Source organism: Oncorhynchus tshawytscha, unplaced genomic scaffold (genome assembly GCF_018296145.1).
Source record: "Oncorhynchus tshawytscha isolate Ot180627B unplaced genomic scaffold, Otsh_v2.0 Un_contig_2707_pilon_pilon, whole genome shotgun sequence".
NCBI lineage: Eukaryota > Metazoa > Chordata > Actinopteri > Salmoniformes > Salmonidae > Oncorhynchus > Oncorhynchus tshawytscha.
This window is the reverse complement of record NW_024609594.1, coordinates 172501-196568: the sequence shown is the minus strand read 5'-3', so window position 1 is coordinate 196568 and position 24068 is coordinate 172501. Positions and strand designations below refer to the sequence as shown.

The 24068-nt window shown below is 46.7% G+C and overlaps 1 pseudogene; it reads right to left on the bottom strand.

Moving 5' to 3' along the window:
- The window catches only part of LOC112240741, a 163639-nt pseudogene that overhangs the window by 44587 nt on the left and 94984 nt on the right, over positions 1 to 24068 (bottom strand).

Sequence of the window (24068 nt, the reverse complement as noted above, 5' to 3'; positions counted from 1 at the left end):
CTACAGAGATCATCAACTAGATTCACCTTAATGATGGTCGACTACAGAGATCATCAACTAGATTCACCTTAATGATGGTCGACTACAGAGATCATCAACTAGATTCACCTTAATGATGGTCGACTACAGAGATCATCAACTAGATTCACCTTAATGCTGGTCGACTACAGAGATCATCAACTAGATTAAGCATCAGGCAAAAAAAATGATTGAGCAGATGGTCAGGGAGCTGGAACATAATTACAAATAATTCATAGACTGCAAATTGACCGCAAGAAGCCCATTTGGTGTTGGAGGGCCAGTAGGAGTAGTAGGAGGCACTTTCCTCTGGTATAAAAAATAAAGAAATATCCCAATGCCCCATGGCAGTGATTGGGGACATTGCCCTATGTAGGATGCTGTCTTTCGGATGGGACGTTAAACAGGTATTCTGACTCTCTGTGGTCATTAAAGATCCCATGGCACTTATCGTAAGAGTAGGGTTGTTAACCCTGGTGTCCTGGCTAAAGTCCCAATCTGGCCCTCAAACCATCACGGTCACCTAATCATCCTCAGCTTCCAATTGGCTCATTCATCCCCCCCCCCCTCTCCCCTGTAACTATTCCCCAGGTTGTTTACTGTAAATGAGAACGTTGTCTCAGTCAACTGACCTGGTAAAATAAGGGTTGAATAAATACAAACAACAACATACAGAATCTCTCTATTATTCGTGGGAATCCTTTGGAACACATTTCCTACATTAAAATCACTTGGCGCTGATTTGCTGCCGGTTTTACAGCCTTTATGTCCAATAATAACTTATTTTATTTTTATTGTTATAATTGGTCCTACATTTTTTTAGGGACCAAATAAATAAAATCACAAGCATGCCACCAGTTGGGGAACCCTGATGTACTGTCCCTCCCTCCCTCCCTCCCTCCCTCCCTCCCTCCCCCCTCCCTCCCTCACCTGACCTCCCCTCCCTCCCTCCCTCCCCCCTCCCTCCCCCCTCCCTCCAATCCCTCCCTCCCTCACCTGACGGTAGTGGTGGTCTGTACGGGCGGTAGTTGAACCCCCCTGAACCCTCCCTCCCTCCCTCCCTCCCTCCCTCCCCCTCCCTCCCTCCCCCCCCTCCCTCCCTCCCTCCCTCCCTCCCTCCCCCCTCCCTCACCTGACGGCAGTGGTGGTCTGTACGGGCGGTAGTTGAACCCCCCCCCTCCCTCCCTCCCTCCCTCCCTCCCTCCCTCCCTCCCTCACCTGACGGTAGTGGTGGTCTGTACGGGCGGTAGTTGAACCGTCAACATCCCGTCTGCGTTGGTCTTCCCCACCAGCGTGGGTTTGGAACGCAGCACGTCCGGGGCGGTCGTCACGGTTACGCGGTGCTGTAGACCTCCGGCACTGTTGCCACGGTTAGTCAACAGGAAGGAGTACTGTGTTTCCGGCTGCAGACCTGTTATCAGCTTCTGGTTCTGTTTACCATCCACCTCAACACTCTGACCCTTACCATACAGGATCTATAGAGAGAGAGAGATAATCAACACCCTGACCCTTACCATACAGGATCTATAGAGAGAGAGAGATAATCAACACCCTGACCCTTACCATACAGGATCTATAGAGAGAGAGAGATAATCAACACCCTGACCCTTACCATACAGGATCTATAGAGAGAGAGAGATAATCAACACCCTGACCCTTACCATACAGGATCTATATAGAGAGAGAGATAATCAACACCCTGACCCTTACCATACAGGATCTATAGAGAGAGAGAGATAATCAACACCCTGACCCTTACCATACAGGATCTATATAGAGAGAGAGATAATCAACACCCTGACCCTTACCATACAGGATCTATAGAGAGAGAGAGATAATCAACACCCTGACCCTTACCATACAGGATCTATAGAGAGAGAGATAATCAACACCCTGACCCTTACCATACAGGATCTATATAGAGAGAGAGATAATCAACACCCTGACCCTTACCATACAGGATCTATATAGAGAGAGAGATAATCAACACCCTGACCCTTACCATACAGGATCTATAGAGAGAGAGATAATCAACACCCTGACCCTTACCATACAGGATCTATAGAATCAACACCCTGACCCTTACCATACAGAGAGAGATAATCAACACCCTGACCCTTACCATACAGGATCTATAGAGAGAGAGAGATAATCAACACCCTGACCCTTACCATACAGGATCTATAGAGAGAGAGAGATAATCAACACCCTGACCCTTACCATACAGGATCTATAGAGAGAGAGATAATCAACACTCTGACCCTTACCATACAGGATCTATAGAGAGAGAGAGAGATAATCAACACCCTGACCCTTACCATACAGGATCTATAGAGAGAGAGAGATAATCAACACCCTGACCCTTACCATACAGGATCTATAGAGAGAGAGAGATAATCAACACCCTGACCCTTACCATACAGGATCTATAGAGAGAGAGAGATAATCAACACCCTGACCCTTACCATACAGGATCTATAGAGAGAGAGATAATCAACACCCTGACCCTTACCATACAGGATCTATAGAGAGAGAGAGATAATCAACACCCTGACCCCATACAGGCCTATAGAGGATCTATAGATACAGGATCTATAGAGAGAGAGATAATCAACACCCTGACCCTTACCATACAGGATCTATAGAGAGAGAGAGATAATCAACACCCCCTGACCCAACACCCTACCATACAGGAGCTATAGAGAGAGAGAGATAATCAACACCCTGACCCTTACCATACAGGATCTATAGAGAGAGAGAGATAATCAACACCCTGACCCTTACCATACAGGATCTATAGAGAGAGAGAGATAATCAACACCCTGACCCTTACCATACAGGATCTATAGAGAGACAGAGATAATCAACACTCTGACCCTTACCATACATGATCTATAGAGAGAGAGAGATAATCAACACTCTGACCCTTACCATACAGGATCTCTAGAGAGAGAGAGATAATCAACACACACCATCTAAAGTCCCTGTAACTCACCGTAAAAGGCTGGGAGGGTGTTTTGTCTCGTATCTCCCAGGTCAGCAGGACTGAGTTCTTCATGGCAGCCTTCACTCTGAAGTTAGTAGCAAACACTGTGGAGAGGAACATAGAAAACAACAGTATGACTCCGCAGACTGTTCTTAGATCATAGAAATACAACCCATAGAACTGGGGCCTATCCCCATTCAAGTCACTGATGGACTTTTTAATATGGATTCTATTTCTACGCTTTCAATCTCCTTATAGGATCCGGATCCAGATGTTTTTATATGGGCTTGATTGAGCTTGTCTGAAGCCATGGAACCAGTAGGCTGAAGGAGTGCCATCCTCTGCCCACCAGGCACTCCAGGCAGGCCAGAGCAAACGCTGAAAGTATATATTTTAAAGATTTCTAATAGTATCTGAACCCAGGTCTGAGAGAAACAGATAATATCTTACCTGTGTTTTCCAGTTTCTAGTTTCTGGTTTCTGGTTTCCAGTTTCTAGTTTCTGGTTTCTGGTTTCTAGTTTCTGGTTTCTAGTTTCTGGTTTCTGGTTTCTAGTTTCTAGTTTCTTTTCTAGTTTCTGGTTTCTAGTTTCTGGTTTCTAGTTTCTGGTTTCTAGTTTCTAGTTTCTGGTTTCCAGTTTCTGTTTCTAGTTTCTGGTTTCCAGTTTCTGTTTCTAGTTTCTGGTTTCTGTTTTCTAGTTTCTGGTTTCTAGTTTCTAGTTTCTGGTTTCCAGTTTCTGTTTCTAGTTTCTGGTTTCTATCTTCTAGTTCCTGTCTGTACAGAAGTACAGTCTGGAAGTGATGTCAGCTTGACTGGATAATGAGATGTGACTAGAATTCCTTACCTTGTCAGCTGAAGGAGACAGAACACATATTAAGACTACAGACCAGACTGACAAGACTACAGACCAGACTGACAAGACTACAGACCAGACTGACAAGACTACAGACCAGACTGACAAGACTACAGACCAGACTGACAAGAACAAAACAGACGACGATGTAACGGTGAGTATTTCCACTGAGTTTGACGTGAGGTAATGTACAAGGTGTGGAGGAAAGAGTGTGTTTAGGATGGGGGGGGGAAGATGGAAGATGGTTGTTGGGTAGTTGCTCAAAGGTGGTAGTGAGTGAGTGTGTGTGTGTGTGTGTGCGAGTGTGTGTGTGTCTGTGTGTGTACGTGTGAATATGTGGGAGGGGGCAGAAATGGAAGATGGTTGTTGGGTAGTTGCTCAAAGGTGGTAGTGAGTGAGTATGTGTGTGTGTGTGTGTGTGTGTGTGTGTGTGCGAGTGTGTGTGTGTCTGTGTGTGTACGTGTGAATGTGTGTGTGTGTGTGTGTGTGCGTGAGAGTGTGTGTGTGCGTGTGTGTATGCGTGCAAGTGAGTGCGTGTGAATGTGTTTGTGTGTGTGTGTGTGTGTGTGAATGTGTGGTGAGGGGGGGGCAGAAATGGAAGATGGTTGTTGGGTAGTTGCTCAAAGGTGGTAGTGAGTGAGTGTCTGTGTGTGTGTGTGTGTGTGCGAGTGTGTGTGTGTCTGTGTGTGTACGTGTGAATGTGTGTGTGTGTGTGCGTGGGAGTGTGTGTGTGCGTGTGTGTGTGCGTGCAAGTGAGTGCGTGTGAATGTGTTTGTGTGTGTGTGTGAATGTGTCTGTGTGTGTGCGTGTGAATGTGTGTGTGTGGCTGAGAGTGTGTGTGTGCGTGTGTGTGTGCGTGCAAGTGAGTGCATGCGTGTGAATGTGTTTGTGTGTGTGTGTGTGAATGTGTGTGTGTGTGAGTGTGTGTGTGAATGTGTGTGTGTGTGAGTGTGTGTGTGAATGTGTGAGTGTGTGTGTGAATGTGTGAGTGTGTGTGAATGTGTGTGTGTGTGTGTGTGTGTGTGTGTGTGTGTGAGTGTGTGTGTGTGTGTGTGTGTGTGTGTGTGAGTGTGTGAGAGTGTGTGAGTGTGTGAATGTGTGAATGTGTGAATGTGTGAGTGTGTGCGAATGTGTGTGTGTGTGAATGTGTGTGTGAGTGTGTGTGCGTGCGTGCGTGTGTGTGTGTGTGTGTGTGTGCGTGCATGCGTGTGTGTGTGAGTCTGTGTGTGTGTGAGTGTGTGTGTGTGTGTGTGTGTGCGTGTGAGTGTGTGTGTGTGTGTGTGTGAGAGTGTGTGTGTGTGTGTGTGTGAATGTGTGAGTGTGTGTGTGAATGTGCGTGCGTGCATGTGAGTGTGTGTGTGTGTGTGTGTGTGTGTGTGTGTGTGTGAGTGTGTGTGAATGTGTGAGTGTGTGTGAATGTGTGTGCTTGGGTGTGTGCGTGCATGCGCGCGTGTTTGTGTGTGTGTGTGTGAGTCTGTGTGTGTGTGTGTGTGTGTGTCCTACCTTCCACATCCAGAGGTTGCGTCCTAAACTGGACTCCGGGACTATAAGGCCCCGCCCCTACCACCGTGAACGCACGTACTCTGACGTCATACACCGTGTCAGCGCTCAGCCCTTCCAACGCCACGCTAGATTCCGGTACCGTCACCACCACCTCCCCGGTAGCGTTCCCACCTCTACCGTTAACATCCCGGTACTGCACCGAGTACTTCACAATCTTCCCGTTTTGTTCGATCAGCGGGACAGACTTCCAAACGAGCCGTATGGAAGACGCCGAGGCGCCTTCAGACAGGATGTTTTCTGGGTATCCTCCGGGAACGTCTTCCGGAGTGGTCACCTCGATCGCTGCCTCCTCTCCGTATCCTATCTTATTCCGGGCGGAGAGTCGGAACACGTACGACGCCCCCTTGTGGATATCCTGAGCAGTGTAGGACTTTTCCTTGGTGGGGAATTCTACCACGGTGAGGGGGAGGACATCCAGGCGTCCGAAGGTTAGACGGTACCCCAGGAGAGGGGTAGCGGGGCTGGGTGGAGGCAGCCACTGGAGCTGGGCCGTGCCCACGGGGGTGGGACTTACTGAGAGCCTGGGGGGTTCCGGGACTAGGGGGAGGAGGGGAGAGAGAGAGGGGTGAAGGTAGGAGCAGGAGCAGGATGAAGAGAGGGATGAGACGAGAGAGAGGGGAAGAGGAGAGAAGAGGATGTTACTATTAATGCGAATTAAGGGCTCACGAACACCTGCTCACAATCTCTGCACAAATGTAGCCTGTCATTACAGACAGAAATGGTGATGCACCTGGATGTTGAGCTGAAAGTCATTCATGTTAACAGTCTATATCAACTAGGGATATCATGTTAACAGTCTATATCAACTAGGGATATCAAGTCCAGAGCATGCAGGACCATAGGGCCGACCTGTCTACAGCAGGACCATAGGGCCGACCTGTCTACAGCAGGACAATAGGGCCGACCTGTCTACAGCAGGACAATAGGGCCGACCTGTCTACAGCAGGACAATAGGGCCGACCTGTCTACAGCAGGACAATGTGTCTACAGCAGGACAATAGGGCCGACCTGTCTACAGCAGGACAATAGGGCCGACCTGTCTACAGCAGGACAATAGGGCCGACCTGTCTGTTAACAGCAGGACCATAGGGCCGACCTGTCTACAGCAGGACAATAGGGCCGACCTGTCTACAGCAGGACAATAGGGCCGACCTGTCTACAGCAGGACAATAGGGCCGACCTGTCTACAGCAGGACAATAGGGCCGACCTGTCTACAGCAGGACCATAGGGCCGACCTGTCTACAGCAGGACAATAGGGCCGACCTGTCTACAGCAGGACCATAGGGCCGACCTGTCTACAGCAGGACCATAGGGCCGACCTGTCTACAGCAGGACCATAGGGCCGACCTGTCTACAGCAGGACAATAGGGCCGACCTGTCTACAGCAGGACAATAGGGCCGACCTGTCTACAGCAGGACAATAGGGACCTGTCGTCTAGGACCTGGGCCGACCTGTCTACAGCAGGACAATAGGGCCGACCTGTCTACAGCAGGACATAGGGCCGACCTGTCTACAGCAGGACAATAGGGCCGACCTGTCTACAGCAGGACAATAGGGCCGACCTGTCTACAGCAGGACAATAGGGCCGACCTGTCTGCAGCAGGACAATAGGGCCGACCTGTCTACAGCAGGACAATAGGGCCGACCTGTCTACAGCAGGACAATAGGGCCGACCTGTCTAAGCAGGACCATAGGGCCGACCTGTCTAAAGCAGGACAATAGGGCCGACCTGTCTACAGCAGGACCATAGGGCCGACCTGTCTACAGCAGGACAATAGGGCCGACCTGTCTGCAGCAGGACAATAGGGCCGACCTGTCTACAGCAGGACAATAGGGCCGACCTGTCTACAGCAGGACAATAGGGCCGACCTGTCTACAGCAGGACAATAGGGCCGACCTGTCTACAGCAGGACAATAGGGCCGACCTGTCTACAGGGACAATAGGGCCGACCTGTCTACAGCAGGACAATAGGGCCGACCTGTCTACAGCAGGACCATAGGGCCGACCTGTCTACAGCAGGACAATAGGGCCGACCTGTCTACAGCAGGACAATAGGGCCGACCTGTCTACAGCAGGACAATAGGGCCGACCTGTCTACAGCAGGACCATAGGGCCGACCTGTCTACAGCAGGACCATAGGGCCGACCTGTCTACAGCAGGACCATAGGGCCGACCTGTCTACAGCAGGACAATAGGGCCGACCTGTCTACAGCAGGACCATAGGGCCGACCTGTCTACAGCAGGACAATAGGGCCGACCTGTCTACAGCAGGACAATAGGGCCGACCTGTCTGCAGCAGGACAATAGGGCCGACCTGTCTACAGCAGGACCATAGGGCCGACCTGTCTGCAGCAGGACCATAGGGCCGACCTGTCTACAGCAGGACAATAGGGCCGACCTGTCTACAGCAGGACAATAGGGCCGACCTGTCTACAGCAGGACAATAGGGCCGACCTGTCTACAGCAGGACAATAGGGCCGACCTGTCTACAGCAGGACAATAGGGCCGACCTGTCTACAGCAGGACAATAGGGCCGACCTGTCTACAGCAGGACAATAGGGCCGACCTGTCTGCAGCAGGACAATAGGGCCGACCTGTCTACAGCAGGACCATAGGGCCGACCTGTCTACAGCAGGACAATAGGGCCGACCTGTCTACAGCAGGACAATAGGGCCGACCTGTCTACAGCAGGACAATAGGGCCGACCTGTTTATGGTGAAGCATGGTGGTGGCAGCATCATGCTGTGGGGATGTTTTTCAGCGGCAGGGACTGGGAGACTAGTCAGGATCAAGGCAAAGATGAACGGAGCAAAGTACAGAGAGATCCTTGATGAAAACCTGCTCCAGAGCTCAGGACCTCAGACTGGGGCAAAGGTTCACCTTCCAACAGGTCAATGACCCTAAGCACACAGGACACAGTCTCTGAATGTCCTTGAGTGGCCCAGCCAGAGGCTGGACTTGAACCCGATCAAACATTTCTGGAGAGACCTGAAAGCAACGCTCCCCATCCAACCTGACAGAACTTGAGAGGATCTGCAGAGAAGAATGTGAGAAACTCCCCAAATACAGGTGTGCCAAGCTTGTAGCGTCATACCCAAGAAGACTCGAGGCTGTAATCACTGCCAAAAGTGCTTCAACAAAGTACTAAGTAAAGGGTCTGAATACTTATGTAAATGAGATATTTCCATAAAAAAATATAATATATAATTTATGTTAAAAAATTTCTAAAACCTGTTTTTTGCTTTATCATTATGGGGTATTGTGATGTCATTATGGGTAATGTGATGTCATTATGGGGTATTGTGATGTCATTATGGGGTATTGTGATGTCATTATGGGGTATTGTGATGTCATTATGGGTAATGTGATGTCATTATGGGGTATTGTGATGTCATTATGGGGTATTGTGATGTCATTATGGGGTATTGTGATGTCATTATGGGGTATTGTGTGTAGATTGTTGAGGAAATAGAACAATTTACTCCATTTTAGAATAAGACTGTAACAAAATGTGCAATAAGTAAAGGGGTCTGAATACGTTCCGAAGGCTCTGTATGTGACCTATTAAAATACGTATGGTCGGTTTTTTCAATTTGAGTTTCACGCTCGCGACCCCCATTTAGAGGAATCACTGCTCTAAAGAAGGCTGCGAAGCCTTAGTACATTTGTCTCAGTGTCTAGTAGCAGGCTGGGTAGCTGTGTCTGTACTGCCTGTTATATTATGTTGGGATGGTACATGATAAGTACGTACGTGGGAGGGTAGTGCAGAGCGTTTGGGGTTTGCTCCGTGCCCCGTCTCCCTTGGCGGTGTACGCCCCCACAGACACAGAGTAGGCAGTATCAGCCTGGAGTTCCCCTAGAACCAACTCCTACAGAACACATAGAACGTAGAACTCATCAGTATTACAGAACCACCTCCTACAGATTATAGAACTCATCAGTATTACAGAACCACCTCCTACAGATTATAGAACTCATCAGTATTACAGAACCACCTCCTACAGATTATAGAACTCAGTATTACAGAACCACCTCCTACAGATTATAGAACTCATCAGTATTACAGAACCACCTCCTACAGATTATAGAACTCATCAGTATTACAGAACCACCTCCTACAGATTATAGAACTCATCAGTATTACAGAACCACCTCCTACAGATTATAGAACTCATCAGTATTACAGAACCACCTCCTACAGATTATAGAACTCATCAGTATTACAGAACCACCTCCTACAGATTATAGAACTCAGTATTACAGAACCACCTCCTACAGATTATAGAACTCAGTATTACAGAACCACCTCCTACAGATTATAGAACTCATCAGTATTACAGAACCACCTCCTACAGATTATAGAACTCATCAGTATTACAGAACCACCTCCTACAGATTATAGAACTCATCAGTATTACAGAACCACCTCCTACAGATGATAGAACTCAGTATTACAGAACCACCTCCTACAGATTATAGAACTCATCAGTATTACAGAACCACCTCCTACAGATTATAGAACTCAGTATTACAGAACCACCTCCTACAGATGATAGAACTCATCCGTATTACAGAACCACCTACTACAGATTATAGAACTCAGTATTACAGAACCACCTCCTACAGATGATAGAACTCATCAGTATTACAGAACCACCTACTACAGCAACATGGGCCTGTACAGTATCATCTCCATTCTACTTCATTCCACAGTTCCATTCTACTCCATTACATAGTTCCATTCTACTCCATTCCACCGTTCCATTTTACTTCATTACATAGTTCCATTCTACTTCATTCCACAGTTCCATTCTACTCCATTCCATAGTTCCATTCTACTTCATTCCATAGTTCCATTCTACTTCATTACATAGTTCCATTCTACTCCATTCCATCGTTCCATTCTACTCCATTCCATAGTTCCATTCTACTCCACAGTTCCATTCTACCATTCCATTTTACTAGTTCCATCCATTCCATTCTACTTCATTCCATAGTTCCATTCTACTTCATTCCATAGTTCCATTCTACTCCATTCCATAGTTCCATTCTACTCCATTCCATAGTTCCATTCTACATCATTACATAGTTCCATTCTACTTCATTACATAGTTCCATTTTACTCCATTACATAGTTCTGTTCTACTCCATTCCATAGTTCCATTTTACTCCATTCCATAGTTCAATTCTACTTCATTACATAGTTCCATTCTACTTCATTCCATAGGTCCATTCATTACATAGTTCCATTCTACTTCATTCCATAGTTCCATTCTAGGCTGTGTCCCATTCCATAGTTCTATTCTACTCCATTCCATAGTTCTATTCTACTCCATTCCATAGTTCCATTCTACTCCATTCCATAGTTCCATTCTACTTCATTCCAGAGGTCTATTTTACTCCATTCCATAGTTCCATTCTACTTCATTCCATAGTTCCATTCTACTCCATTCCATAGTTCCATTCTACTTCATTCCATAGTTTCATTCTAGACTGTATCTCATTCCATAGTTCCATTCTAGGCTGTATCTCATTCCATAGTTCTATTCTAGGCTGTATGTCATTCCATAGTTCCATTCTAGTCTGTGTCCCATTCCATAGTTCCATTCTACGCTGATCCCATTCCATAGTTCCATTCTACGCTGATCCCATTCCATAGTTCCATTCTAGGCTGTATCTCATTCCATAGTTCCATTCTAGGCTGTATCTCATTCCATAGTTCCATTCTAGGCTGTATCTCATTCCATAGTTCCATTCTAGGCTGTATCTCATTCCATAGTTCCATTCTAGGCTGTATCTCATTCCATAGTTCCATTCTAGACTGTATCTCATTCCATAGTTCCATTCTAGACTGTATCTCATTTCATAGTTCCATTCTAGACTGTATCTCATTCCATTGTTCCATTCTAGGCTGTATCTCATTCCATTGTTCCATTCTAGGCTGTGTCGCATTCCATAGTTCCATTCTAGGCTGTATCTCATTCCATAGTTCCAGTCTAGGCTGTATCTCATTCCATAGCTCCATTCTAGGCTGTATCTCATTCCATAGTTTCATTCTAGACTGTATCCCATTCCATAGTTCCATTCTAGGCTGTGTTCCATTCCATCATTTTTTCTAGTAATCCATGGGACCTTAACACAGGTCAAGACAGCAGCATAAATGAATACTTTTTTTAGATACCAGATCACAGATATACTTACATATTCTGCTGATTCATTGTATTCCCACTAAACGACAGAACGAAGCAGGGAGCAAAGAGAGAAAAAAACATTTTTTTTACATTAGTCTCATATTTTATAATATATTGTAAAATATATAATATATATTATTCATAAAAAATATTTTTAATTCTGAGCAATCAGTCTCTCTCCAGTAGGGTTTTCAGATACATCTAAATGTTACATTCTATTTCAACATTTCATTCTATTTCAACATTCCATTCTAATCCAACATTCCATTCTAATCCAACATTCCATTCTATTCCAACATTCTAATCTAATCCAACATTCCATTATATTTCAACATTCCATTCTAATCCAACATTCCATTCTATTTCAACATTCCATTCGATTCCAACATTCCATTCTATTTCAACATTCCATTCGAATCCAACATTCCATTCTATTTCAACATTCCATTCTATTTCAACATCCCATTCTAATCCAATATTCCATTCTAATCCAACATTCCATTCTATTTCAACATTCCATTCTAATCCAACATTCCATTCTAATCCAACATTCCATTCTATTTCAACATTCCATTCCAATCCAACATTACATTCTAATCCAACATTACATTCTATTTCAACGTTCCATTCTATATCAACGTTCCATTCTATATCAACGTTCCATTCTATATCAACGTTCCATTCTATATCAACGTTCCATTCTATATCAACATTCCATTCTATTTCAACATTCCATTCTAATCCAACATTACATTCTAATCCAACATTCCATTCTATATCAACGTTCCATTCTATATCAACGTTCCATTCTATATCAACGTTCCATTCTATATCAACGTTCCATTCTATATCAACGTTCCATTCTATATCAATATTCTATTCAACCTGTCTGAGTTGTCTTCCATTGTTACCTGTGAGTCGTCTAGGAGTATATCCTTGATGAGGTTGGGTCCAGCGGGTTCTCCATAGTTCATCTTCATGTAGTGGACCTGGTAACCTCTGACCTGACCATGTTGCCGCTCCACGGCTGGTGCCCGCCACACCACCCTGACTGCTGATGAGTTCACCGCCTCCGACGCCACGTCGCGCGGAGGACCACTGGGAACTGGAAATGCATTGTGGGATAGGTCGAGGTCAAGGGTCAGGGTTCAAAAGTTGTGGTGGCTCTTAGATGGTTTAGATACTCCGGGGGAGGTGAGCGTTTGGAGGTAGGATAGGTTGGTGGGTTGAAAGCTTTTTGGGGTTCTGTTCAAAATGTCAATAAATATATAAGAGATGAAAGCACCAAAAAGCACCAAAAGACGGCCTGAAAAACTGGCCTGACATTCAGAGAGCGAGAGTGAATGGAAAATAGAGAGGGGAGATCAGACGATACAAGGAATCCTAAGGGGCTGTGGTTCCCAGAACATCATATAACCTCAGTTATACAGAGGAAGGTACAATACAAACACATACCAAGAAAAAGGTTCAGCTCTGTAGAGGTAAAGTTAACTTCAGCATGACGAGTCAGGGTTGAAAGGAAAGACTGAGGGCTAGGTGGAATCCCCCTCCCCCTTTTACAGAGATGGTTTAAGCCATAGGGTTCAGCAGCAGTTCACAGGGGCATGGTTAATGGAGCGTACTATTATTCCCCTCATGTAGGGGTATTTAGTGACACAACCGCAGGGCTGTCTATTATTGTTCAAAAGGGCATTGTCAGTGGGATACACTGCATCAACCCCCCTCTGGTACAGGGAGAGAAGAGAGAAGAAAAAAGGCAGGATTGTAGAATGAAATGACTGTGTAGAGGTATAGCCAGGGGAGGTTTCTTTCTTAGAATGAAGGTCAAGGAGAAAACACAGCTAGGGTTGCTGGGAATAGGATGCCGTTTGGGATGCACCCTACCGGCTAGAGGTTCTCAGGTGGTGGCATTGTTAGTGGGGCAAACCATTTTCACCAAGGATAGGGGTGTTTAGTACCAACAGGCAGGGAAAGGTTTGGGACATACCATCTTCTTCGGTGCGTACTAGTAGTTGTAGACTCTCTGGTCCTTCTCCGGCTTCCGTCAGGGCTCTGACCGTGATTCCATACTCAGTCCATTTCTCCAGGTTTTCCAGAAGGTACGGAGAGCTTCCCGGTGGAATTCGGCTGACTTGCTGGGAAGTCCTGTTGTCCCGTTCCGTGACAGAATACTGGATGGAATATCCCGTTATGATTCCGTTCTGGAATTCCGCCAGGGGCGGAGCCCAACTTACCAGGATGCTGGTGGAGTTGGGGCTGGAGCATGTGACTTCCTGGGGTGGGGCCGAGGGTTCTGATTGGCCAGGTTTGAGGAAGCACGGGTTGTTCGGTGGATGTGATTGGTTGGTGAGGTAGTGAGGTGTTTAGTGGAAGATGGTGACAGAACCAACAGACGAGACAGAAAAGGAAAAAAAAGGGGACAAAAAAAAAAAACACAAAATGAAAATAAAAGTCTAGAACCGACGTTTTCTAGAAAGACAAATGACCAGAAGACAAGCACAGGTGCAAAACGCCAAATCCAGGGTTGCAAAATGTAGGTAACTTTCCCAAAATGTCCAGGTTTTCCAGAAATCCTGGTTTGGGGAAAGTTTGGGAAAGTTATGGTAATTTAACACCCCTCTCTATTCAAAATGTGTTTGGATAGAAAATGTTGTCAACTGAAAAGAAGTGAAGCAGAACGATGAGTTATAAAGGAGGAAACAACAGAAAGGACACTGGACTGAGTCTCTGGGACAACGTGTAACACGTAACCTACCTTGACTTGAGTCTCACTCCAACCCATTCTATCAGACTCAGTGCTTCTCCCCAGACTGATCCACTTCACATCTCTAACTGCTGAACTACTTTGTGCGTTGTGATCACCTTACCTTAAACTGTAGCCCTAAATGACTGACAGACTTCAGACTCATGGAAGTTTGAAAAAAAAACAAAGATATACATCTAAAGAATAAATTGTAAATATTTACCTATTGTTTCACTGTATAAAGTCATCTTATTCTGTTGATTTTATTCTCCACAAATTGTATCTTGTGATTCCATGACATATGAGGTCTGTTTAATACAAATTATAACTCTGGTCCTCAGAGTATCTGATAGACGACATTAGAGGTTGGTTTAATCCAGATTACAACTCTGGTCCTCAGAGTATCTGATAGACGACATTAGAGGTCGGTTTAATCCGGATTATAACTCTGGTCCTCAGAGTATCTGATAGATGACATTAGAGGTCGGTTTAATCCAGATTACAACTCTGGTCCTCAGAGTATCTGATAGATGACATTAGAGGTCTGTTTAATCCGGATTATAACTCTGGTCCTCAGAGTACCTGATAGATGACATTAGAGGTCGGTTTAATCCAGATTACAACTCTGGTCCTCAGAGTATCTGATAGATGACATATGAGGTCTGTTTAATCCAGATTCTACCTCTGGTCCCTATAGTATCTGATAGATGACATAATGAGTTGTGTTTAATCCAGATTCTACCTCTGGTCCCTATAGTATCTGATAGATGACATAACGAGTTGTGTTTAATCCAGATTCTACCTCTGGTCCCTATAGTATCTGATAGATGACATAATGAGTTGTGCTTAATCCAGATTCTACCTCTGGTAGAGCAGTACCAGCAGTAGTAGTAGTGTAGGTAGGGACATACGTGTCTGTGGTGTATCTGTGGTAACCTCGTTGGTATACGCTCCGATGCCGTGTTTGCTACGTGCTGCCAGCTGGAAGGTGTAGGAGGAGAATGGCTTCAAATTCTTTATAAGGTAGGAGGAGGCGGGGTCAAAATTCAGCTTCTTCTAGAGAGAGAGAGAGAAAAAAAGAGAGAGAGAGAGAGAAAAAAAGAGAGAGAAAGAGAGAGATGGAGGAGAGAGAGAGATGGAGGAGAGAGAGAGATGGAGGAGAGAGAGAGAGAAAAATAGAGAGATAGAGAGAGATGGAGGAGAGAGAGAGAGAGAGAAAAAGAGAGAGAAAGAGAGATGGAGGAGAGAGAGAGATGGAGGGTTAAGGTGGAAGGTGTAGCAGGTAGACAGAGGGTTAAAAGGTGTAGAGGTAGACAGAGGGAAGGTGGAGGAGTAGAGGTAGACAGAGGGTTAAGGTGGAAGGTGTAGCAGGTAGACAGAGGGTTAAGGTGGAAGGTGTAGCAGGTAGACAGAGGGTTAAGGTGGAAGGTGTAGCAGGTAGACAGAGGGTTAAGGTGGAAGGTGTAGCAGGTAGACAGAGGGTTAAGGTGGAAGGTGTAGCAGGTAGACAGAGGGATAAGGTGGAAGGTGTAGCAGGTAGACAGAGGGTTAAGGTGGAAGGTGTAGCAGGTAGACAGAGGGTTAAGGTGGAAGGTGTAGCAGGTAGACAGAGGGATAAGGTGGAAGGTGTAGCAGGTAGACAGAGGGTTAAGTTGGAAGGTGTAGCAGGTAGACAGAGGGTTAAGGTGGAAGGTGTAACAGGTAGACAGAGGGATAAGGGGTCAAAATCAAAAGTAACAGTCAGTATCTGGTGTGGCCACCAGCTGCATTAAGTACTGCAGGGCATCTCCTCCTCATGGACTGCACCAGATTTGCCAGTTCTTGCTGTGAGATGTTACCCCACTCTTCCACCAAGGCACCTGCAAGTTCCCAGACATTTCTGGGGGGAATGGCCCTAGCCCTCACGCTCCGATCCAACAGGTCCCAGACGTGCTCAATAGGATTGAGATCCGGGCTCTTCGCTGGCCATGGCAGAACACTGACATTCCTGTCTTGCAGGAAATCCCACACAGAATGAGCAGTATGGCTGGTGGCATTGTCATGCTGGAGGTTCATGTCAGGATGAGCCTGCAGGAAGGGTACCACATGAGGGAGGAGGATGGCTTCCCTGTAACGCACAGCATTGAGATTACCTGCAATGACAACAAGCTCAGTCCGATGATGCTGTGACACACCGCCCCAGACCATGACAGACCCTCCACCTCCAAATCGATCTGCTCCAGAGGACTGGCCTCGATGTAACGCTCATTCCTTCAATGATAAATGCGAATCTGACCATCACCCGGGGAAGAGCACTTTTTGCCAGTCCTGTCTGGTCCAGCGACGGTGGGTTTGTGCCCATAGGCGACGTTGTTGCCAGTCCTGTCTGGTCCAGCGACGGTGGGTTTGTGCCCATAGGCGACGTTGTTGCCAGTCCTGTCTGGTCCAGCGACGGTCCCATGGCGACGTTGTTGCCAGTCCCATAGTTGTTGCCAGTCCTGTCTGGTCCAGCGACGGTGGGTTTGTGCCCATAGGCGACGTTGTTGCCAGTCCTGTCTGGTCCAGCGACGGTGGGTTTGTGCCCATTTGTTGCCCCTGTCTGGTCCAGCGACGGTGGGTTTGTGCCCATAGGCGACGTTGTTGCCAGTCCTGTCTGGTCCAGCGAGGTGGGTTTGTGCCCAGGCGACGGTGGGTTTGTGCCCATAGGCGATGTTGTTGGCTCCTGTCTGGTCCAGCGACGGTGGGTTTGTGTGCCCATAGCGCGACGTTGTTGCCAGTCCTGTCTGGTCCAGCGACGGTGGGTTTGTGCCCATAGGCGACGTTGTTGCCAGTCCTGTCTGGTCCAGCGACGGTGGGTTTGTGCCCATAGGCGACGTTGTTGCCAGTCCTGTCTGGTCCAGCGACGGTGGTCCAGCGACGGTGGGTTTGTGCCCATAGGCGACGTTGTTGCCAGTCCTGTCTGGTCCAGCGACGGTGGGTTTGTGCCCATAGGCGACGTTGTTGCCAGTCCTGTCTGGTCCAGCGACGGTGGGTTTGTGCCCATAGGCGACGTTGTTGCCAGTCCTGTCTGGTCCAGCGATGGTGGGTTTGTGCCCATAGGCGACGTTGTTGCCGGTCCTGTCTGGTCCAGCGATGGTGGGTTTGTGCCCATAGGCGAGGTTGATGAGGACCTGCCTTTACATCAGGCCTACAAGCCCTCAGTCCAGCCTCTCTCAGCCTATTGCGGACAGTCTGAGCACTGATGGAGGGATTGTGCATTCCTGGTGTATATCGGGCAGTTGCTGTTGCCATCCTGTACCTGTCTCGTAGGTGTGATGTTTGGATGTACCGATCCTGTGCAGATGTTGTTACACATGGTCTGCCACTGCGAGGACGACCAGCTGTCCATCCTGTCTCCCTGTAGAGTCTTAGGCGTCTCACAGTACGGACATTGTAATTTATTGCCCTGGCCACATCTGCAGTTGTCATGCCTCCATGCAGTATGCCTAAGGCATGTTCAGGAAGATGAGCAGGGACCCTGGCATCTTTCTTTTGGTGTTTTTCACAGTCAGTAGAAAGGCCTCTTTAGTGTCCTAAGTTTTCATAACTGTGACCTTAATTGCCTACCGTCTGTAAGCTGTTAGTCTCTTAACGACCGTTCCACAGGTTAATTGTTTATGGTTCATTAATTGTTTATGGTTCATTGAACAAGCATTGGAAACAGTGTTTAAACCCTTTACAATGAAGATCTGTGAAGTTATTTGGATTTTTAGGAATTATCTTTGAAAGACAGGGTCCAGAAAAAGGGCCATTTCTTTTTTGCTGAGTTTATAAATCACCACAGAAAGGTCCCAGTGGATTGTAAAGATGAAAGTATATTGAGACTTTGTGAAAAGCAACTGAGCTCTATGGGTTTAAGAAACGGGGTTTAACTAATCTACAAATATATCTCTTACCTCTTCGTTGTCACCAGACCTCCTGTATACCAGTTCATATCCAGTGATCAGGTTTTCAGGCCCACTCTGTGGAGGAGCTACCCATGACAACAATATACTGGTCTCTGACTTGGCCTCTCCTTTGAAGTCTGATGGCTGGGACGGAACTGGGAGAGAGGATATACTACATTACCCACAATACACTACTGGAGAGTGGGACTACATTACCCATAATACACTACTGGTGAGAGAGGGACTACATTACCCACAATACACTACTGGACTATGTCAGGAACCCTGTAGAGTGAAGGACTATGTCAGAAACCCTGTAGAGTGAAGGACTACAGTATGTCAGAAACCCTGTAGAGTGAAGGACTACAGTATGTCAGAAACCCTGTAGAGTGAAGGACTATGTCAGGAACCCTGTAGAGTGAAGGACTACGTCAGGAACCCTGGAGAGTGAAGGACTATGTCAGAAACCCTGTAGAGTGAAGGACTACAGTATGTCAGAAACCCTGTAGAGTGAAGGACTACGTCAGAAACCTGTAGAGTGAAGGACTATGTCAGAAACCCTGTAGAGTGAAGGACTACGTCAGGAACCCTGTAGAGTGAAGGACTATGTCAGAAACCCTGTAGAGTGAAGGACTACAGTATGTCAGAAACCCTGTAGAGTGAAGGACTATGTCAGGAACCCTGTAGAGTGAAGGACTATGTCAGAAACCCTGTAGAGTGAAGGACTATGTCAAACCCTGTAGAGTGAAGGACTATGTCAGAAACCCTGTAGAGTGAAGGACTACAGTATGTCAGAAACCCTGTAGAGTGAAGGACTATGTCAGGAACCCTGTAGAAACCCTGTAGTGAAGGACTACAGTAGGACTACAGTATGTCAGAAACCCTGTAGAGTGAAGGACTATGTCAGGAACCCTGTAGAGTGAAGGACTATGTCAGGAACCCTGTAGAGTGAAGGACTATGTCAGAAACCCTGTAGAGTGAAGGACTATGTCAGAAACCCTGTAGAGTGAAGGACTATGTCAGAAACCCTGTAGAGTGAAGGACTATGTCAGAAACCCTGTAGAGTGAAGGACTACAGTATGTCAGAAACCCTGTAGAGTGAAGGACTATGTCAGAAACCCTGTAGAGTGAAGGACTATGTCAGGAACCCTGTAGAGTGAAGGACTATGTCTGGAACCCTGTAGAGTGAAGGACTATGTCAGAAACCCTGTAGAGTGAAGGACAACAGTATGTCAGAAACCAACTACAGTAGAAGACCCACAGGAGACACACAGTGAACCAGCTGCCAGCCAAATAGCAGACTACTAACCCTTACATACTGTAGCTGGCTGCTTCATTGACTGCATCAGATGAATCAGACTACTAACCTTTACGCACTGTAGCTGGCTACTTCATTGACTGCATCACACAACCCCCCCCCCTCCAACCCGGACACCCACCAGGCCCCCCCTGTACCTCCAGTCTTGGCTATGATCTGCAGGTCCTGGGAGAGAGGTCCGTCTCCTACAGAGGTGAAGGCCAGGACTCTGATGTAATAGGTCTTATTAGGGGTCAGACTCTGTATGGTGATGAAGTTCACACCACGAACCATCAGCTTCTCCCACTGGGGGGGCGAGAGGAGGAGGGTGGAGAGGAGGGTGGAGAGAGAGAGAGAGAGAGAGAGAGAGAGAGAGAGAGAGAGAGAGAGAGGAGGGTGAGGAGGAGGAGGGTGGGGAGAGAGAGAGAGGAGGAGGGTGGAGAGAGAGAGAGAGGAGGGTGGAGAGAGAGAGAGAGAGAGAGAGAGAGAGAGAGAGAGAGAGAGAGAGGAGGGTAGAGAGAGAGCGGAGAGAGGAGGGGGTGGAGAGAGAGAGAGAGGAGGAGGGTGGAGAGAGAGAGGAGGGAGGAGAGAGGAGAGAGAGAGGAGGAGGAGGAGAGGAGAGAGAGAGGAGGGTGGAGGTGGAGAGAGAGAGAGAGAGAGAGGAGGAGGGTGGAGAGAGAGCGAGAGGAGGAGGGTGGAGAGAGAGAGAGGAGGAGGGTGGAGAGAGAGAGAGGAGGGTGGAGAGAGAGGCATAGAGAGAGGAGAGGAAGGGGTAAATAACGTAGATATGGACACACACACACTGACCCTACACCCCCCCCCACTGACCCTACACCCCCCCACACACACACACACTGACCCTACACCCCCCCCTGACCCTACCTGGTTGACTTGGTTGACTTGCAGTGTGTTGTCGTCTGTATAGTAGACTCTGTATCCCACCACCTGCCCGTTAGCCTCCTCAGGTCCATCCCAGTGGATTATAGCTGTGGTGGTACTCAGCATACGACCTCTGACCTGGACCGATGACAAACAAGCAAAACAGAATTCGCTAGATTAATCAACTCTAATACCACTGTTCTGTTTAGGATGTCTCTCTCTCTCTCTCTCTCTCTCTCTCTCTCTCTCTCTCTCTCTCTCTCTCTCTCTGTGTGTGTGTGTGTGTGTGTGTGTGCAACAAGTCAAATCAAACTTTATTGAAAAAGATTCACTTGCAAAACACACAGCATACGACCTCAAGATTTGAACTCAAACCAAATCAAACCCGTAACATCTCAACACACTTTCCTGGGTAGGATATATCCTACCACATCCTCTGCTATGCTGGATAAGCTCCCCATAATAACCCTGACATTATATAAGAGACAGAGACAACACTTTTTATCTAAAGTGTTGAAGGGGAAGGAAAACTGCAGCTCCAGAGCCTGATGTTGTGCTGATTAAAACATAACAACATGAAGATAGCAGACACATTATGAAGATAGCAGACACATTATGAAGATAGCAGACACATTATGAAGATAGCAGAAACATTATGAACCAGAAACAACATGAAGATAGCAGACACATTATGAACCAGAAACAACATGAAGATAGCAGACACATTATGAAGATAGCAGACACATTATGAACCAGAAACAACATGAAGATAGCAGACACATTATGAAGATAGCAGACACATTATGAAGATAGCAGACACATTATGAAGATAGCAGACACATTATGAAGATAGCAGACACATTATGAAGATAGCAGACACATTATGAAGATAGCAGACACATTATGAAGATAGCAGACACATTATGAACCAGAAACAACATGAAGATAGCAGACACATTATGAAGATAGCAGACACATTATGAACCAGAAACAACATGAAGATAGCAGACACATTATGAACCAGAAACAACATGAAGATAGCAGACACATTATGAAGATAGCAGACACATTATGAAGATAGCAGACACATTATGAAGATAGCAGACACATTATGAAGATAGCAGACACATTATGAAGATAGCAGACACATTATGAAGATAGCAGACACATTATGAAGATAGCAGACACATTATGAAGATAGCAGACACATTATGAAGATAGCAGACACATTATGAAGATAGCAGACAGAACCAGAAACAACATTATGAAGATAGCAGACACATTATGAAGATAGAGACACATTATGAAGATAGCAGACACATTATGAAGATAGCAGACACATTATGAAGATAGCAGACACATTATGAAGATAGCAGACACATTATGAAGATAGCAGACACATTATGAAGATAGCAGACACATTATGAAGATAGCAGACACATTATGAAGATAGCAGACACATTATGAAGATAGCAGACACATTATGAAGATAGCAGACACATTATGAAGATAGCAGACACATTATGAAGATAGCAGACACATTATGAACCAGAAACAACATGAAGATAGCAGACACATTATGAAGATAGCAGACACATTATGAAGATAGCAGACACATTATGAACCAGAAACAACATGAAGATAGCAGACACATTATGAACCAGTTGGGGAGAGGACTGATCTACTAACCTGTCATGGGGGTTAGGGAGAGGACTGATCTACTAACCTGTCATGGGGGTTAAGGAGAGGACTGATCTACTAACCTGACATGGGGGTTAGGGAGAGGACTGATCTACTAACCTGTCATGGGGGTTAGGGAGAGGACTGATCTACTAACCTGTCATGGGGGTTAGGAGAGGACTGATCTACTAACCTGTCATGGGGGTTAGAGAGAGGACTGATCTACTAACCTGTCATGGGGGTTAGAGGAGAGGACTGATCTACTAACCTGTCATGGGGGTTAAGGAGAGGACTGATCTACTAACCTGTCATGGGGGTTAAGGGGGACTGATCTACTAACCTGTCATGGGGGTTAAGGAGAGGACTGATCTACTAACCTGTCATGGGGGTTACTAACCTGTCATGGGGGTTAGAGGGGACTGATCTACTAACCTGTCATGGGGGGGAGAGGACTGATCTACTAACCTGTCATGGGGGTTAGGAGAGGACTGATCTAACCTAACCTGTCATGGGGGTTAGGGAGAGGACTGATCTACTAACCTGTCATGGGGGTTAGGAGAGGACTGATCTAACCTGTCAGGGGGTTAACCTGTCATGGGGGTTAGGGAGAGGACTGATCTACTAACCTGTCATGGGGGTTAAGGAGAGGACTGTTCTACTAACCTGTCATGGGGGTTAGGGAGAGGACTGATCTACTAACCTCTACTAACCTGTCATGGGGGTTAAGGAGAGGACTGATCTACTAACCTGTCAGGGGGGTTAGGGAGAGGACTGATCTACTAACCTGTCATGGGGGTTAAGGAGAGGACTGATCTACTAACCTGTCATGGGTCATGGGGGTTAGAGAGAGGACTGATCTACTAACCTAGTTCTACTAACCTGTCATGGGGGTTAGGGAGAGGACTGATCTACTAACCTCTCTACTAACCTGTCATGGGGGTTAAGTGATCTACTAACCTGTCATGGGGGTTAGGAGGGACTGATCTACTAACCTGTCATGTCATGGGGTTAGGGAGAGGACTGATCTACTAACCTCTACTAACCTGTCATGGGGGTCTACTAACATCTACTAACATGTCATGGGGGTTAAGGAGAGGACTCTACTAACCTCTACTAACCTGTCATGGGGGTTAAGGAGAGGACTGATCTACTACCTGTCATGGGGGTAACTGATCTACTAACCTGTCATGGGGGTTAAGGAGAGGACTAACTAACCTGTCATGGGGGTTAGGAGAGGACTGATCTACTAACCTGTCAGGGGGGTTCGGGAGAGGACTGATCTACTAACCTGTCATGGGGGTTAAGGAGAGGACTGATCTACTAACCTGTCATGGGGGTTAGAGAGAGGACTGATCTACTAACCTGTCATGGGGGTTAAGGAGAGGACTGTTCTACTAACCTGTCATGGGGGTTAGGGAGAGGACTGATCTACTAACCTCTACTAACCTGTCATGGGGGTTAGGGAGGGACTGATCTACTAACCTGTCATGGGGGTTAAGGAGAGGACTGATCTACTAACCTGTCATGGGGGTCTAGGGAGAGGACTAGGGGGGTTAAGAGAGGACTGATCTACTAACCTCTACTAACCTGTCATGGGGGTTAAGGAGAGGACTGATCTACTAACCTGTCATGGGGGTTAGGGAGTGGACTGATCTACTAACCTCTACTAACCTGTCATGGGGGTCTAGGGAAAGGGCTGATCTACTAACCTGTCATGGGGGTTAAGGAGAGGATTGTTCTACTGTTGTTATGATAGATCAACATCCTCTAACCTGTTGTAGTGATACGACAGCCTGTTCGGCTGCTGTTATGACAGCTGATTAATGAATACAAATAAATGATTGACCTGTCGTGGTGGTGACGACGGAGCCTGTTCTGCTGTTCTGGCCTCTACAGAGTCGCTGGCTGGACCTCTACCAATGGTGTTGACCGCCGCCACCCGGAAGTCATA